Raw genomic sequence first — 16,797 nt, 5'->3', positions numbered from 1 at the left:
CCAGGGATCACTCGGACGTTCAGCTTTCCAGGCAGGCCCCCCACTCCACTCTTCTTCTACGGACCGCGGTTTGCACAAGGACCTCGGCCCAACCAAAAGCAACCCATAGAGGGCACTGATGGGATAGAACCCAAAGACAGCCCCAGTGGACGGGGACGAATAGCAAGGAGATTATCAGCCTAGGTACCTAAGGCCTTTTCACCCCAGGCCACCCAACAGGCAACCACAGAAGGTGGAGATGGTGAGACCAAGGCCAGCCGAGGCCCCGCTGATGGTTCCCGACTGAGCCCCACAGCCCACAGCAAGGCCCCTACTTTCCACCTAGGGCAGCAGCCCCCTGACCCTTGCAGTCCACAGCCCTGGAGTCCTCAGCCCCCGCCAACAGTGAAGACCTCACCACCATACTGCAGTGATTCCAAATAAAAGGACACCCAGAGCTATCATCAGTACCTGCCAGTTTTTCCAGTTGACCTACCCAACACCCTCCTGCCCCTTTCCATAGTTCATGACATCAAAATACTGGCTTTTCCCCTTTTCTTCAAGACTCAGGAGGGCTAAAACAAAAGCCTTTTGCTTTCACTTTTTTTTCCCTCTCCCCTACCAAGGGTTATAAGAAAGGATCTGTCCTTATTTTTCAGAAGCATCAACTCCCACCCTAAATCATGCTGAGAAGGAACCAGCCAGCTCTTACCTCCTGATTGTTTTACCCTCTCCAGTTTATTTTTGTTTCCTTTTGACCCCTACCTCTGAAGCCATTTAATGAACTGTCCTGTACCACCTGAGCTTCCAGTAAAAACAAAAACAGGCAACAAAAAAAAAAGCTAAATCCTTGCCCCTCATTCTTCTAAGATTGTTAGTATTCCTACCGTCTCTGATTTTCCATACAGGTTTTAGGGTGTGTTAGTCAATATCTACCCTAAACCCTTGCCAGAATTTGGGGGAAAAATTGAGTTAAACCTATGGGCAGGTGTGAAGAGAACTGAAATCGACATTATTGAGCCTGACAGACTCTGCAGGTCTCGCCACTTACGTATCTCTTTCATTTCTTCCTTCATCATGTTATACTTTTTAGCTGGACATTGACTACACAATCTTAAGTCCACATCTGCATATCTGATTTACCCTGAAGAAATGATGAATCACACTTGTTAGTTTTTCTCTTCCACGCGTTTATTGTTAGTGCACAGAGACATGCTAGGTTTTGTTGGTGGTGACCAATGCCCCACGTGCCCTGGGCCCTCAGTGACATTCCTTGTTGGGTTTTTGGTAAAAATTTTGGTAGTGTTTTTAGTAGATTCCTTGGGATTTTCTATAGAGACAGTTGTGAATGTCAAAAAAGGACGGGACAGTTTCTTTTCAATCTGTTTACCCTCCCTTTTTCTTCCTGGTCTTACCACATTACAAAGATTTCAGGACGTTGTTGAATACCAGTACTGAATGGACCTACATGACTTATTTCCAAACTTGAGTGAAGAGTGAATTCAAGCTCTGATTATACGACGTAATGCCAGCTGTGGGCTTTTGTTTAGTTTTGTTTGGTTTTATTTTGACAGCTATGACACCCAATTAACTTTATGTAATTATATCCTCATCCTAATTACTGGAAATTGGAAATCATGACTCAGTGTCAGAATTTGATAGGTGGATTTTCTGAGCCAATTTACATGGTCCTAGGAATCTTCTTTAACCTGCTATTGACAGTAGTTTACAATGATTGAATCTCGAATATTGAACTAGCCTTGCATATCTGAAGTAAATCTAATTGGCTACTATATATAATTATTTTTATGTACTGTTAAATTCAATTTGCTAATATTTTGGTGATGACTTATGTGTCTGAGTTAGTGAGAGACAATGGTTTGAATATGTATTAATTCAGGCTATCTTTGACTCAGTATCAGAGCAAAACTGACTTCACAAAATAAGCAGTAAGCTGGGTGCGGTGGCTCACGCCTGTAATCCCAGCACTAGGAAGGCAGAGGCAGGAGGATCACTGCGAGTTTGAGGCCAACCTGAACTACAAAATAAGAGCCTGTCTCAAAAAACTAATAAAATAAAATAAGCAGTGAAAGTATATTGCAGTTATTGGAAAGGATTAAATGAAACTGATAATTCCTTAAACTGCCTAAACTTGGAGAATTTTATCAGAAGTATTTTAAATTAAAATTTAATACATTTGATGGTAACAGTTATTCAGAGTAACTATTTGATGTATTGGTTGATCTTCAGTAGTTATAGTTTTGAGTCATTAGTCCGTTTCTTTTGATCTGTCAGATTTTTTATGTAAGTTAATCTATCACATTTTCATATCATGTATTTGATTGATTTTATTGTTAACAGTCATTTCTAGACTCTCTTATTTTTGTCAGGCTTGCTAGAGATTCAAAAATTTCATTAAACTTTTCAGTTTTTTGTTGTTGTTCTCTTTTATTGCTTCTGTTTTCTATTTCATAATTTTCAACTAATCTTTATCATTTATCCTCTTGCTTTGAGTTTGTTTTTCTCTACTTCTTGGAGTTCCTTGATGTGGAAAATTCAATGTATTTATTTGCAAACTTTCTTCTTTTCTAACATAAAAATTTAGTGCCTCAACTATTCCAATAAGAACTCCTCTGATTATAGTTTTTATATTTGATGTACTTTTTGTTTTCTGTTTTCATCAAAAATTTCTTTTGATGTACATTTTGAAAATCAATTTCTCTTCCTCACATATTGACCCATGGATTATTAATGTAACATTTAAGTTTTTAATGATCAGGTGATGACCTTCTGTTATAGGTTTCTAGTTAGAGTCTGTGGTGCATAGATTAAAAATAAAACTCAATGGTTTCTGCTCTTTCAAATGCTATTGTGTTCTATCACCCAAGACATAGTTAATATTCTTCAAAATTTCATAGGCTCTTAAAACTGGGCATTACTCGGTCTGGAAGTGAACTGTCCTATAACTTTTTAAGAAATTAAGTTGATTTAGGGCGATGTTCTGGAGATGTGCTAGGTGGTACTAGCTAGGTGGTACTAGCTTCTGCTGGCTCCACTGCTAGTGGATGATGACACAGTTGCGTAAACACATGCTAAAGCTGGAGAACACATGCCTCATGGCTAGACTGGAAGTAAGAGTGAGGGGAAGGGTGGGAACCGACCTTTTTATAACAGCCTTTTATAAAGAACTACTTAGCAGTACATCAGTTCCTTCTGAGGGCACAACTCCAGTTTCTCTATGAACACTCCCTACTATTAGCCCCATCTCCTAAAGGACCCATCGCATTTCAATTTACTACTCTGGAGACCAAACTTTAAATAAACGATGAAACACATTTAAACCATAGCACCAGGGTGTAGTGCAATATCCACAAACATTTTAATATGCCGTATATATTCTTCCTGGGTGCACACACTATGACGATAAACGTTCACTTATTCCACACAGCCCAAAAAGCGAGGTCACGTGTTTGTTAACGAAATACAGAATTTATACCATTTAAGTAATTATTTATCTGGCTTCTAAACATTATCATTATAAAATTAGCACCAAGTATTTGTAGAAAATTTTGCATTATATTTGTAACATTTCAATTTTTTTAGAGATTCTATTTTATTTACAATGATGAAGTTGTAAAAACAGTCAAGATTGTAAACCTTGAAGCATATGATGAGATTGAAAAAATACAGAACCATGATGAACTGAATTCCATATTCTTTATCTAATGTAAAAATCAATACCATGATTTATATTTCCTAAGAATAACAGTCCATATGAATAGAACATTAAAATGTAAAAACTTACTGCTATAGTACATATTTCCATGGTAAAATTAGTTACTAAAAGATAGGAACAAAGTGAAATACTGTATGATCCACAGAATTTACCCCATAATAGTGCATGCCTTTCAAGCCAAGCATTTTAAGTTTGTGGAAAGATAGAGCTTGTGGGACATGGTGGGGTGTGCGTAATGCTAGCACTCAGAACACTAAGACAGATAGAATACGGCCTGAGATACTTAGTGAGTTTAAGGCCAGCTTGGACTATATTTTGGCAAAATGAGACCCTGTCTCAAAAAACCAAACACATGGAAGAGGAAGAAAAAGAAGAGAAGGAGCAGGAGGAAAATAAGGAGAGGAGAGGAGAGGAAATATAGGACTGGAATCTGTTGGTTTCACTGCTGGTAGTTACTGTGGATAATTTTACCTCAAGTGAGGGTCAGTTTTTGTAAGAGTTTCTTCTAACAAAGAAAATAAGCTGAAATAATTCTGAGACTTATCCTTTCCTAGTAAAGGTAAAATATTGGTTCCTAACTGGAAAGGGACCCTCAAGAAATTTATAGATATTAAAATATCATTTTCTTACTATATAATAACTAAATATAGAAATTATGAAAAATGGAAATTCTGATAAGGCCAAACACTGATGCTATAAAAATCTTTCATTAAATTATCATTAGTATGCACAAGGACCCGAGTTCAATCTCCGGTACAAAAAAAAAATTGTCATTAGTACCTGAAAGATCTTCTTCAGTTCAACTTAATGTGTGGCTTTTTCTTGCACTTTTGAGAAATAATTAGATTCCTATTAAATGAATAGAACACATTACATATAAAGAGGATACAAGACACAGGAATATCAATTTTATATCAGATATATTTATGTAACTACAGTGAGTATGTTCAGTTTGTATGCAAAATAATAGCATCACATTTAACCCACATCCAATAAAATACAATCTCCAAATAATTACTTTGCTTTCTTCAGTAAAATCAGTTTTTAATTGTGCAAGCAATAAATATGTCATTATTTTAATCAGTTTCTTATTCACTAAAAGACAAGCTTTACCTCTGACTGTGATCTACCAAATTCATTAGGAAAACCAATTATTATTTTTAAATGCATTCTTCAAATATTTTCTATGCATATTCAAACATAAGCATGTTCACAAAAACACAAGTTATTGCAATGTAAATTTATTTTCATGAATATTTTGAGACAGCTCAAGTTATTTTGGAAATTATCAGCTCTGAGGAACTTGCTTTTAAATTACACTGACACTGATATACAACACACTTATGCACATATACATTTATAAAGATACATATGTATACATTCTCTACTTCTCATAAATGAATCATACCCATAATAAAACTGTTTTATGTAAAACTTTCCACAAATTGATCTTTGTTACTGTTGTTATTGTCAGCATATTTCTGATTTTTGTTTTCTTATGGGCAGAACCCATGAAGCAAAGTTCTTTTATCATAAATGCATGCACAGTTCATCCTTGAAGTTTTGATAGATGTTAGTTGTCCTACATACATTTTATTTTCCTATACCTTCAATAATGTGATAGCATCTCATATTGAAATCATTGTTGTTTTTATTATTATTATGCATGGAATAGTATAAAGAACATATTAACATTTCAATTTGTTTCTTGACCTTTGTCAGATCCTTTAAAGATCAAGCCATAGGTGTGGAACTATGGCTCAATAATAGAATTCTGGGTTTGACGATCAACAATAAAAAATAAAAAGAAATTAAAGAAGGAAAAATAAATCACAAGTAACAGTCTAAACCATGTTGCTGACATAATCTCATTCTCTTTTTTGGAATATCTATTGGAAATACAGTACTTATTGTTCCACTGTTATGCTTTTTATATTGCACAAAGGTCTGAATCACTACCAGGAGAAATTCACTGCAATTTGGAAAAAAAGTATTGATTACAATTTTGAAGAAGAGGATGGCACTGAGAGATAGAGTGAGGGAAATATATCAACATCACAACACTGGAGATGTGTTACCTCCTTTGGAACCTGTCTTAGTTACTTTTCTCATCGCTGAGACAAATACCCAAAACCCAAAGATAAAAGAATAAAGGGTATTACAGGCCACAGTTTATAGAAGTTTCAGTTCATAGTTGGTGGGCTCCAAGGCAGGGTGGCATGACAGAGGGGCATCACAGAAGAGAAACAGTTCATGGCAGGCAGAAGGCAGAAAAGCAGTGAAGTACTGGCGAAACATCAAGTGATGACAGAAGTCTTCTTTATGTCCCTTATGTTCTGTCTGGGCTAAAAGCAGTTAGGGTGTGTAGCATTCACACCTAGGGTGGGTCTTCCCATTATCCACAGCCAGAACTATTCCAAACAAATCAGTGGACTAATTTAGTAATCACATATGCTTGATTCTAGCATCACACACTTAATCTCAGCATCACACACTCTAGATCCAGCCACCTCTGAAAATCCCCACCTATGACAGCATAATGCTTTTGGGGTCCATGCAGACAGAAGCCATAACAGAGCATTTGAAGCTCCACGTGCCTTCAATTTTGAAAACCCTGACCAAAACTATGAGAATATCTGAGCTTGTTCCTTAGCTGTGATTCCAGAGAAACCTCACCACATATAGTTTATCATCGATGGATTAGTCTCCCAGAGTAGGGAGATACTAATTATTCAAACTGGTAACCGATTTCTTATTTTATTTCAGACTTTATTTTCTTATTCAATGTGTACTATTACTATAGTTTTTAGAACCTGTACCTTGTAAATTATGATTTTCTTTCTAATAATGATTCTTAGTACAGATTTTAACATATTATTGTAACTGAATCACATTTATTATTAAAATACTCATTTGAATTTATTTTTACTTACATATTATACATTTTAAAATGATTGTGTATGTTTTTTCTATACATTTTGTAATGTGACAGTATTCTCCCAACTAGATAACACAGAAATTTTTATCTTGTCCAAAAAAATCCAAATTTTTCAAAACAGTACAGAAATAGCTGCATAACATTGATTATTCCCAAAGCAGGCTGTGAAGAGTGAACCCCACAATTGGCTTGTTTACAGAAGAGAGTCTGGCCAAAGCCTATGTGCAGAGGTCAGAGTAACTTGCACCCTAATTCCATTCCCACAACTAAAACCTTCTGAGTAGGACAATGTTATAATTACGATAACAGATTTTGTCTAATCTGTTCCTAATTTTGATAATGCTTTGTCTTGTCCTCTGTGAGTCTTATTTACATTAATTTCCAGAGAAACTGCCTGTAGCTTGCCTTTAACCAAACTGATTGCGAATAAAAAGTCAGTGCCTGCAATTGGCCAGGCCCTTTGTCAGTGGCACTAGCATTGGTCACCCTGGTGCCCCACTTTCTCTCTCTCAGTTCTGTCTCTTAGTGTATTATTTCTCATGCCTGAGACATTTACTGGGTAGGGTACAGGAATCTAATCGTAGGGGTCTCTGGGGTCTCAGACCCTCTGCTGAGGAAGAACTTATATTTGTAAAGTTTATGAAAAGCTATTCCTTTTTCATTATAGTCAGGCAGAATAGGAAAGACACCTGAGACAAATACATGTTGAGTCCAATATCAGAGTGAAGCAACAAGAATAACTTTCCCGATGCAATCTCATTGATTAAATTGAGACAGAGATGAAAAGAATAAGTCTAGCTTGACATATAACAATGACATCAAAATAATCTCATCTTTGAGGCAGTTGGAAAGAAAAGTTTTGTGTTATAAGACATAGGTTGACCAATTAAACCTCAGGGATTCTGCCACGTTTAGGAATAGCTTGCAAAGAGTTAAACCAGAAAAACCCGAAGTATTTACTGAGAATATCAATTGATATTAGAATACCTTTTGGTCAGAAACGAGTGAAAACTTTTGAACAAGTGCTTTACAGGAAAGTGATAACTTAAATTTTTGGTGGAGACCAAGCCAAGATATAAGAATTCATCCTACCAGATATTTAATAAATGTTTTAAAAGTAATGCTCCCAAAACAATAATTCATTTTACTTTTGCTCATACATACTTTCATTCTTCTTGCTTCTAAATTTCATAAATATGCAATGTGTATATTTTATTAAGAAATAATCCTTAGTATTACTTTTAAGCCCATTCTTCTTATTTTTTACCAGATCCAGAAGACCTTAACACTCTATCCCAAATTCTTCAAAACACAAAAAGATATATAGGTATTGGTAAATTATTAAATATAGAGTACTATTCTGAGGACATTTGCATTTTGAAGTGGGATTTTCCCTAGAGAGTTACTTTTAGGACAAAGGAATTAATGGTGATTTACTAGACATCAAATAGATTTTTTTGTGTGTGTATGAAAGGGTGATTTGCAGGTATGCCTGAGAAAATGATACATAAATGTGAGTATATAAATGCATAAATATATATGTATATGTGTGTGTGTGTATATATATATATATATATGTATATGTATACATATATATTCATGTATTAGTGTAAGCAGACTATTCAATTTGTTTGTGGATCATTGCACTTGGCTTCATTAAAAAGTGCACATGAACTTTCACTATTAAGCACTATAAATAGCAAGTGAAATAATATTCCATATTCTGATTCTGAACACCATTATACTTTATACTTTCTTTTATTTGAAAAAAAAATGTAAAAAAGTGTAAAGTCTATTTGGGTTTAAGAGCATAAAGCTGCAAAATTACCTATGTTCATTTTAAAGCATCAATTAATTTGTTGTTTCATGATCTATATTAAGCCTAATCTGTCCAAGTTGCAACATCTGCAAGTATTCAAAAACCTAATTACAGAATAGAGTGCGTGAGCCAAACAATAACAGAAATGCATTACTTTACTTGAGTACAACTGATAAAGAAGTTAGTTTTCTACATAAGTGGATACTGTTAAATTAAATTTGTTCCTTAAACTGCTATATTAAGTTCATGCAGCCATCACATACTTAGGTCATTTTGTGTTATTATAAGAAAATACCAGAGAAAGAGGCTTTTTTACCTTACAGCTTTAGAGGGTGAATGTCCAGAATTTGGCGAGCTCATCTCTTTAGCCTCTGGTGCATCGCCCTGTATGAAAATCAGTGTGGTCTAAGAAACCTAGTACACGGAATGCCTTCTGCATACAGCCTTGCTCTCCCAGGAACCGATCCAGTCCTTTGAAACGTAACCACTCCTTAAGGATGGAAATAGATCTTTTCTGTGTTGGGTCTGGTTAACTACCTACTTCTCATTTGCCATCACCTCTTAAAAGTTTGTTCTCAGTACTGTTACACTGTGGAACAAGCCTCCAGCATGTGAATCCTCAGGGACAAACTATACCCAAGCTATAGCATAAACATTATCTATGGACCTGTGTGTCTCAGTGTTTGAATGGATGTAGTCATTTTCATTGCTATTAAGTAGCATCGTATTCCTAATATGCTCACTTATTAATTTGAAATAATAGAATTTAGTGGGTTAAAAATAAAGGATAAATCTACAAAATAATCATGAATTTATTTACTTTAATAGTTGTCAAATATTTTGCTTTGTTCCAGCTAATGAAGAAATGTATAGTTCTGTTATGTAAATGATTCATTTGCCAAGAAATATTACATTTCTCCAGAATATATTGAGCACATTGGAACAGGGATAAGAAATTTGTCGGGAAATTCACTTTGTAGAGAGGACTGGTCAGTTGCCTATTAATGAATGGGAATAAAATAGCAATTTCAAGACTATGCTGAATAATCCAATAACCTCCAAAATCTTCTTGACATGAATTTAGTACAAACAGAAGAATGATTAATAATTATCACTCCTAGAAACGTTTACTATCAAAAAATAGTCAATATAGTCATAGGAAAAAGTGATACCAAAATCCTTGTGGTACCGGGGATCGAACTCGGGTCCCTGCACTTGTGAGGCAGGCAACAGAACCACTGAGCTAAATCCCCTGCCCCAGAAAAAGTTATTTTAAACCGTACATATTTACTTCTTGTGATAGCTGATTGTGTCTCCTTTAGTGAGAGACACCCAACGAAAGTGGATCAGCATAGTTCTCAGTGTGGCTGAGAGAATTTCCTGAAGACAGAAGATGCATCCCAGGGCACTTGTCCCATGAATGGTACAAAAAGGAAACAAAGGAAGGCTCACTTCTGTTCCTTCAAAGGAGCTCCCGTCTTCCCTGCATCTTGGACGTCATCTCCTGGCTCCAGCACAGACCCTTTAGCCTTCCATGGACCCTTCTGCCTCGCGGCACACATCCTTTTGTTTTCTGATACGGGCCTGCAGAAGACACGACACCGCTCCAAAACTTTGACTGGATCCTTTGGATCTCCAGTGTGCAGACGGCCCTTTTGCACCCTTCCACGCCTGCCTCTGTGAGTGGCCTCTGTAAGCCAATCTTGTAAATTCTCATACATTTGTGTATCTTGTATTAAATCAGCTTCTCTAGTAAGCACTGGCGGATACACTTTCTTTTCGAACTTTGCAAACCGGTTCTCTTCCATGTTTTTGATCAAAGTGTTCTAAATGAGTCTGACTCTCAAAATTTTCCTTTCATTCTTGCTTCGCTGCTCAGAAACAATCATCTAAATCACCATCCTTAGTAGTATTGCCACATAAAATACAAATCATCCAAAGTTGAAATTCAGACAAAAGAATAAAGTACACGTATCACAAATGCTACATAAACTATACTTATTTACATAACATTGGTCAATGTTGTTGGTCTTTTTTACTTGAAAAGGAACTTTAGACATCATATATGCTTAAATGAAAAAAATCTGGTGCTACAGATCCTAAGAGGGTTCTTAGACTTGGTAGATATTTATATGGAATTCTCCTAATGGATGCAAGAAAATCTCTACCACATGGGCAATTAGAATTCTGCATATACTCCATGGTATTCTTGTTCAGGGTTTTATTCAAATTGCTGTCTCAGACTCTGCCGCTGCAGGAAGATGATGTTAGGTTTGTCTTTCTGTTCCAAGTCTCCAAATATGCCATGGTACATTTAAAATTCAGAAAGAAGAAAGGCAGGCTGTCCTCCCAAAGTACAGATATTTGGAATTTTGAAATTATTATGTTCCTCTACATTATCAACAGTATTGTCAAACCATGTCTCTTGAAATGAGAACCACAAGCAACTTATAATTTAAAAGTAAGTGGATAGGCCCAGGATTTAGCTCAGTGGCACCACACTTGCCTCACAAACACAAAGTCTTGAGTTCAATCCCTGGTACCCAAAAAATAAATAAGTAAATAAGTGGAAAAAACTGGCAGCAGAAGTTTTGTGTTTGATCAAAACTAAACCCAGTATAAAAATTATGTTTGAAACGAGTAGGCAGATAGGAAATAAGACTGTTGTGTCTAAATATCTAACAAGTGTACCTAATATTATTTCTTTCTGGAGTAATCAACAAATTCATAGGCTAAGATGTAGCTCAGTGGCACCATACTTGCCTGGCAAGCACAAGGTCCTGAGTTCGATTCTCAGTACTGAAAAAAAAAATCATTCATTTATTAGCATTTAGGTAGTAGATGTCATATTTCATACCTGTGTTGGCTACAAAATGTTGGACAGGTGCAAATGGGAAAGGGAAGTGGGGAGGATAGGGGAAACGAAAGAGGGAAATTGAATTAATAGGAGAAGAATTAAAAATGGAAACAGTTTTTGTAGGTAGGGAGGGGTGAAGAGGTTGAAGAAAGAGCAGGAGAATGGAGAAAAAATAAGAACCAAGATGGATTACATAAAGGTTCAAATTTTCAATAATTATTGTCATTATATTTTATATCTTAAATGTAGCCATAAAATTAAATTAAAAAAAGAAATCAGAAAACAAAATCCTTTCCCTTAGTAAAAAAAAAAAAAATCTATTAGACAGGATAAGCCTGAATTTATGTTTAGCATTAGGATTACAAGACAAATTATTCAACAAGTAATTACAATAAGTTGATAAATGGTGTGGAGCTACCTCATGAGTTCTGTAAATAGATAATTCTTTTAAACCATACAAATGTGCTAATTTTTCTTTCTTTCCTTTCTTTCCTTTTTTTTTCTTTTTATGTCTTCTGTTCTACTGACTTTGAAATTGCATTATTAGTGTAGACAACAGAAAGAAAATTACTGTATGTTATATATACATGTGTGTGTGTGTGTGTGTGTGTGTGTGTGTTGTCACAGGATATGGAAGGAAAAGTTTATTCAGAAGGAAACAGATTTTCTCAATTCCTCATCTTTCTTTTATATCAAAAGCCACAACTGATGGTGACCAAAACAGCTTTCATGTTTTCCTCAGCTTGACTGAACTTCAGAAAGACTTCTTCCTAACTCTAGGCCCTTGACCTCCCTTTTCATGAAGCATTTACTTTAGAAAACTTGTCATTATAAATTCTTTTTCTGCCCCTTTGAAGGTTTGGTTAAAAGTTTGTTGCCAGTTTTACAGCCTAGGGATGTATTTCCAATGCATGGAGGAGACATTCCACTGAAATATCAAGAAACAGAGTGCCTTTATCAGCCATAGTCTAAGGGGTGCTAGTAGTCTAACTTCTGGGGACACCTTGTCCAAGTTGAAAAACTACATGGGATCATGAAAATAAATGACCATTTATCTTTTCTTTGGGTAAAGCCAGCAAACATGTTTGGCACTTACAGTCTATGAGTTGTGGCCTCTTAAATTCTATTGTAATAGCCTTGAACAATAGTTGTTTGATTAGCTAAATAATTAGAGATTAACTAAAATATATAATAATAAAGCTGCACAATTGGCAGATAAACACTGATAAATATTTGTTCAAAATAACAGATAATGAGTCTTAGCTATGCTGGTGAATTTTTTGAGAAGGTTCATGCCATATAACCACATATTCTATTATCAGTAAAATTCAATAAAGCAAAATAAATTAAAACAAACACACTATCAAAGACTTCTCTACTATTAGAAAGTAATTGTTGTGGTAGCAACTAGCCTGGTGTGACTTTTGACTATTAGTATGGTACATAAATTACCCCAACCCATTAAAAAAAGTTGCTTCTGTAAATGCCAACACAGAACTATATAATTGGATTCAAAATGTTCTTACTTCTATTAGAATATTTAACATGGCTTCATTTACAATTGTTATATTTTATCTGCCATGTGGATTTTATCCACATAGAAATATTCCTCCTTATATGATATATGCATTTAAACTAGAAGCTGCAAGTTCATTTAATTTTTTTAGACTATTTAAAGTTAATAAGGCTGATTTCAAACTCAGCTAGGATTCCTCATTCTCAACAAATTCACTCTGAAGAGTTCTCTCAAATTCTTTACAGTGTGTTTCATTATCTCCAAAGTCACTCGTGCTTGTCTAACCATCCTGCGGCCTGATGACAGACCAATCGGATATGTAGATGAAACAGAAAAGCTCTATTAATGATGCTTTAGAAACAAGGCATTGATCCCACAGGTAAAACATTTTCCATTTGTAAAGGAGAATGCATTGAATCAATGCCTGCTCTGGGGACTATTGAAGTTGGCTAATCACACTAATTAGTTGTTACTAGATGGCGCTCATTTAAGATCACCACCATGAACACTGTCATAAGCAGAATTTTCTAAAGCTCATTAGAGAATGTCTGTGTCATCACATCTTAGGAAGCTTTATTATTACCCTGTATTCTTTAGATTTAGTAAAACATTGCTCCTAATGAAGAAAAAACTTTCAGAACACCTACATAAATTGTGAAGATATTTTCAACCAGTCATTATGTTTTCGTATTTTTTCTGTTTTCAAATAACAGTTTGATTTACTAAGTAGTAACATTTCTTTCTTCTTTTTTCTTCTTCTTCTTTCTTCTTCTTCTTCTTCTTCTTCTTCTTCTTCTTCTTCTTCTTCTTCTTCTTCTTCTTCCTTCTTCTTCTTTTTGTCATTACCCTCAGGCCTGCTATTCAAATATTATGGTGCCATTATGCATGACTTCTTAATGATGATCAATTAATTTTTCTATTGTCTGTTAGTGTTAAACACATTATGATCTGCATCAGAACCACATGGAAAACTCTTAGAATGTACAATAAATGCTCTATTTAATGTGGCTAAAATATATTTATTTAAAACTGCAAATATGAGTAAAGGTCTATACAACAATTTTCCCAGCATCTGCTGTCTCCACACTGACTTTGGTTATAATGGAGAATAGCTGCTTCATGGTTCCTAAGTTGTGTGTGACTGGGACCCTTCAGAAAAAACTCTGCTTAATTTTGATACCCAGAAACATAAAATAAAGTGATAATTATATTTGAGTAATAAAGCAAGCCATATAAATATTAAAATGAGTGATACCCTCTACTTAATAAAATCCATAGGACTAAAGAGGTCAACTGCAATTTAGAGAAGTCACTGGCACAGCCAATCGTAAACATATCAACATATCCACAAACATACTCAGGTACATATTCGTGTCCATTTCCAACTTATATTTATATATTCATCTATATCATTTATATTGTATTTGTATCTACAGTTGCCCACCCAAACTCTCCTATTCTTGCTTTCAAAATGGCTCTGAGCAGCACCAAATCACTGGTCAACATCAGGCATGATTATCCTAGATCTGATAGAGGAAAAGTTTCTTTTCCCAAGGCATCATTGCCATTCCTTCAATAATTGTCTCTGACCACAAAATTTTGCAGATTCTGAACTATAAAGTTTCCTGTCATCTTTAAGAGAATTATCTTTCATTCTTTGGAATTTCAAATTCTGAAAAAGAGGTTCCAAAATCTATTTTAATGTCCTTATTTATAAACATTTTCTCCTAATAGTGAAACTTTTAGCAAACCAACAAGTCTGCACCCATCTTCTCTGTCTTATCCTTTAGAATAGAATCTTTTTAAGTTCCTATGCTGATTTTTAAGGTCTGTTGTAACCAATTGTGACTAGTTTGTTTGAAAAAATAAAGGATACTGGAGTTCTGTCTACTCCTGTCGCTTGATTTCTAGGATTATAAAAAATTCTTCCAAAAGACATGGCTCTAGTCTTTTTGTAGTATATGCAAATGATGCATTTCCATTTTTCATGAAGGATTTTAAAACATTTCAGTGGACTGAAATTCACATAGGACAAATTTAATATCCCCCATACTCAAATTATAAAATATATATTTTAAATCACTTGTGCTGGAAATTCTTATATTATTTATGACTAATTCAGTTCAACAACTTGAATTATAATCATATCAAATTTAAAGCAAAATATATTATTTCTATAAATAAGTAAGAATTCTTACTTATTGCTTATAATAATATGCTTAAATCTGTAGTACACATGTGTGGCTCTATTGTACAATATTTGTATCTGCATATCTGCTTTAATTATTAGAATACCCTTATAAGTTAAGCACACGTTCCTCTTTCCTTGACATCAGTCTATAAGAAAAAGTTGCAAGCTCATATTGCTTTGGTTTTTTATTAAGTTTATTGTTCCATTTTAGATATACAATATGATAACATTCATCATTCAGAATTTGTATCTTTACATGATGTATCTTGGTCCTTATTTTTCCCCATATTCCCCTGCCCTCCCTACAATCCCTCCACTCCTCCCTACTTACAAAAACTTTCTTCCCATTTTTTCTTTTTCTCATATCTTTTTCTTTCCCTTCTTTCCTTTCCCTGCCCCTCCCACTTCCTCTTCACCTTTAAGCCTTTCCTTCCTGTTTCACACTATCTATCATACATTTCGATCCTTATTTACATTTTCAGTTTCTCACACCAGAGAAACTACTTGGCATTTACCAATGTGTGTCCTATTTATGTCACTTAAGTATATGGCCTCAACATGCATCCATTTAACTATAAATGAGTCTAGTTTCTCATTTTTTATGGTTGAGCAGTACTCCATGTTATATTTTTTAAAAACCCACATCTTCTTTATCTTCTTTACCCAGGCTCCAGTAGATGGGCATTTGGGCTGTTTCCAACTTTCAGCTACTATAAACTGTTCTGCTGTGAACACGGGTGCACATATATTGCTGTGCTATGATTCTTTTAATTCTTTTGGAAAGACACAGCAGAGGGATAGCTGGGTTAAATGGGAGCTCTCATCCTAGTTTTTGGTGGTATCTCCATATAGATTTCCACAGTGGTTGCACCAGTCTGCACTCCCATCAAAAATAGAGAAGGATTCCTTTCTCCCCAAAACCCAACCAGCATTTGTTATTGGTTGATTTCTTGATAGCAGTCATTCTTTCTGGTTTGAGGTGGAACCTCAGTGTTGCTTTATTTACATCTTTCAAATAACCAGTGATGTTAAACATTTTTTCATGTTTATTTGGTACTTTTACTTCTTTGTCTGAAAAATATCTTTTCATTTCAGATGCCCATTTTTTGAACTGGGTCTTTAAAATTGACAGGTCTATTTTTTTATGTTCTTTGTATATTCTAGATAGTAGTCCTTTGTCTGAGGGATGATTTGTAAAAGTTTTTTCTCCCCATTGTAAGTTTTCTCTTAGCTCTGTTGGTGGTTTCCTCTTGTAGTGCAGAAACTTTTTAATAAGATAAGATCCCAGTTGTTGATTCTCTGTGCTAGTTCTTATGCTTCTGAGGTTTTGTTCATAAATTCTTTTCCTATGCCAATGTCTTTAAGAGTTTTACCTAACTTATCTGCAGTAATTCTGTTGGAGTTTGTATGTGATTGGTTCCTTTTCTCCTCTAACTGCTTGTAGGATTTTGTTCTCCTGTTGGATTTCTGGGATCTTGACTGTTATATGTCTTGGTGTATTGTAGAGTTTTGTTTTTTTGTTTTGTTGTTATTGTTGTTTTTTAATGGCTAGCTGGAGTCCTATATGCCTCACTTGTCTGTACATCAAATTCGTTTCCTCTGTCTGGAAAGTTTTCTGACATTACATCTGTGTACAATTTTTCATGTTATTTGTATTTTCTCCTGGTTTTTTGTGGACTCCTCCCAGTCTTATATTATCTTCTTTGTGTCTTCTAGCAGCTGGTACATCAATTTCTCATGGTCCCTTATTACTTTTAAGAA

The sequence above is a fragment of the Fukomys damarensis genome, unplaced genomic scaffold (genome assembly GCF_012274545.1).
Source record: "Fukomys damarensis isolate Sample0158 unplaced genomic scaffold, DMR_v1.0_HiC HiC_scaffold_1, whole genome shotgun sequence".
Taxonomy (NCBI): domain Eukaryota; kingdom Metazoa; phylum Chordata; class Mammalia; order Rodentia; family Bathyergidae; genus Fukomys; species Fukomys damarensis.
Note: the sequence above shows the minus strand (reverse complement) of the source record.